We start from the raw sequence: 3,132 nt of genomic DNA, 5'->3' as shown, positions 1-3,132 counted from the left end.
TTTTCTGTATTTGTACGGAAAATCACTCCTTGTGCGCACTACAGAAATTGAGCAAATGGTATAGAAAATCGGAGAGGATCAATCAGCTGTGTAGAAGCATTGCAAGTGTAAGCTGAGTGATGAATAGTCTTGTACCAAAGCGAGTGCATGCCGTACCACAACAACATGTACATGTAGCACAAAAATAATAATGTCGTGAGTGCAAGTCACACATGTTTTACACTACCAAATGCAGCCACCGACATGCATGTGCGTGTCAAAAAACATTACAGTGCAAGTATGCATGCAATGTACACGGCAGTACGCAAAACACTGCAAGATACGGAAAATCAGAAGTTTGAGTACGCAAAACAGACTCAATTGGTGGGCAGCTCTGTACTGGCCTGTACGGAGGGAGTGAATCTCAATGTGTGCAATGCACGCACTTTGGCCGACAGTGAAAACTATGCAAGTCGTGTTGGTTTGCAGGATGAATGTGAGTCCTTTTAGACAAGCGCCTTAGTGGAGTAGCCCACCGAAAGAAGAGTACTTGACACCGCGAAGTGGAGTCTGCGCATACAACAGTGAGGGGGTAAAATTAGCTATGACTGATTCTGCATGTGTTCTGCATGTGTGTCACATTACACTAGCAGATAGGCACACCTGTTGTTCCAAAAAGATGCTTATGTCAGTGTCTGAATATGTCGTGTACCAGGTAATATTGTTGCCAGGATCTCACGGTGAGAGTCAGACTTGAATATGGTATCAATAGATTATCAATATCATACATCACCATGTACCACCCAAAGTATAATAGCCGAAGGACCCGTTTGTGTGATGGTGTATGATTTCGTGAGCAAGATGAAGTGGCTACAGATGTGTCTTATATAACACCCTAAGAAAAGATCATCAATTCTGGGGAAAGTGATTCTGGTAGCATGTTGTATCCAGTGTGGCATGACAAAGACTCCCTCGATTTAGCCTGTGGAGAATCCGTAAATACATAAATACAATACATACAGGCATCGCAACCTTCGGATTATATGCTCTTTTGCTTGCCTCCTGGAGTGTGCTTGTACCTTGGTTCACTGTATTAGAATAATAGTAGACTTTGTTTTTCGAATTCGTTTCTATAACATTAGGTTTCTTTCTGTTGCTGCTATGTCTTTTCATGTGTTTTACAGGATTGCCATCTGTTGATGAATACCACTCTGAGGCACTCTCACGAGCGAAGGTGTTTGAGAATCCATGTCGGAATGATGGTCATGTTGGCCTAAAGGTGCATTACATTGCCGATACTCGCCACCTCCACCCTGGAACATGTTCAATTTCTGTTTCTCGTATGGAAGGACCGAACAGGTTGTTTTCCTGTCTCAGTGGACCACTCAAGACTGAACAGCACTGATGGAAGAAGATTTGCCGTGAATCTCGTTCACATAATCAGCCTGTTTAATTGCTGTACTGAGGTGACTGCTTCATAACAATGACCATGCAGCATTAATTTTGGATAGTATTGCAGTGCCCCTAAAATTGGAGAATATCGAATTTCTCTGATAGCATTGTGATTCATTTGTGAATAAACATCACTACTCTTTTTGAGTAGCATAGCAATGACAGAGTTGGTTTAATGTATGACAAAATGGAGCCGCTTTTTAACTTAAACCTGTACTATAATCAGTACCGCCGGAAGCAGTTTTTGATTGGTCCGGTAGTTTCATGGCGGGTACACACGTCCTCCACGGTAGGAAACGTTTGTTGGTGGCCAACAAGTTGGTCTGGTGATAACCTGACCAACCAGACCGGCGGGCCTGATAATTGTGGGGCTCATGAGCAGCTCAAGTACTTAGTATGGTTTTGGACATGTCCCCAGTTAACCAATGAGAATAACCGGAAAACAAGGGGGGCTTTAGATGCCGGGCTGACTTAACAAGAGGCAGGATAAGCGCGTTACGGGTTGAGCTTGTCGAAAACCAATTGTACTTATGTATGTGTGAAGGGGTTTTATGAAGAAATATTTTATGAACCAGTGTACAGAGATGGTGCTTATGACGAAAGGAGAGAGGAGAAGTGTGTGAAAGTCGATAAAGGGCATCCGAAGGAACACATCGATCCTTGTTGTAAAGAATATTAAGTATAAATCTATGGTTGAAACCTACTTCCCCAAGCGTTCTCTGTTAAGTATAAATCTATGGTTGAACCCGACTTCCCCAAGCGTTCTCTGAGGGGACCGAGGTCTACTCTATCAGTTCATGTATTCTGTGAAGTGACATGACCATTCGTGGGGACCTTGCTCATAACTGCAAAAGTCCTCGTCTGATTTTTCCGCATCAATTGAACGTTATACATGGGCATGTAGTGAAAGCCACATGCAAAAGGCTGTTCCATGGCACTCATCTGCCACCAAGCTCTGGGTTCATTGGCTGAAAATATTCTTCGGCACAGTAAAGTCGTGCGCCCAAGAACGTGGAAGCCTACAGAACATCCAACCTGGAATACTAAGAACACCACAGCCCAAAATTAAGAATTGCGGTGTAGGTTTGTGCTGTTGTCAAACACCGGGATTGTTATGTTGCACATGTATCTGAGCTTTACCACTACATACACGTCTGTCTTTACACAATTACCAATCTGCAGACAGCATGCTGTTTCGTCCTTTAGTTACTAATGGACTCATCAATGCAGCACAGAGAAAATGAGGCAGGTGAATGTCCTAGGCTAGAGAGCATCAAATACAGGTATAGAATCATGCCTTGCAGATCTCGTTACGGCCCCTTCGATGCATGTCTGAACATTAGATGGCTGTGTAGCTTCAGTTATCTCAGAATATGTACTATTTATCCAGCAGCAACAACGTTGGTCACACAACTATTCACTATAATGAGTATGCGTTGGAACACTTTACCCCGAGTCATACTATAGCAGTGTATGCCATGCATGGGTTTACCTCACACACTGAATTTCATAATTTGACATCCAAATCACAGAAGAGTGGTGTTCCAAACTTTACGTAATTGCACTCCATGTCCTGCGAGCTACAGTAGAATACTTCAATAGAAAATTTCTTATAGCACGTTCTTAGAAACAAATCGTATAGGTTCGAGGCTGTCAACCCAGATATTTGTGATTTCACAGCCATAGATGTTACCAGTCAGG

General features: G+C 42.9%; 1 long non-coding RNA gene across 1 annotated transcript; it reads left to right on the top strand.

The window, feature by feature from the left end:
* The first annotated feature begins 374 nt into the window (after positions 1–374).
* Positions 375–1,635, top strand: LOC135818355 (uncharacterized). The gene is made up of 2 exons (XR_010553675.1): positions 375–563; positions 1,164–1,635. It is a non-coding gene; the product is annotated as an uncharacterized LOC135818355 (long non-coding RNA).
* The last annotated feature ends 1,497 nt before the right edge of the window (positions 1,636–3,132 follow it).

Source organism: Sycon ciliatum, chromosome 5 (genome assembly GCF_964019385.1).
Source record: "Sycon ciliatum chromosome 5, ocSycCili1.1, whole genome shotgun sequence".
Lineage (NCBI taxonomy): Eukaryota > Metazoa > Porifera > Calcarea > Leucosolenida > Sycettidae > Sycon > Sycon ciliatum.
Note: the sequence above shows the minus strand (reverse complement) of the source record. Positions and strands in the feature narration are given on the sequence as shown.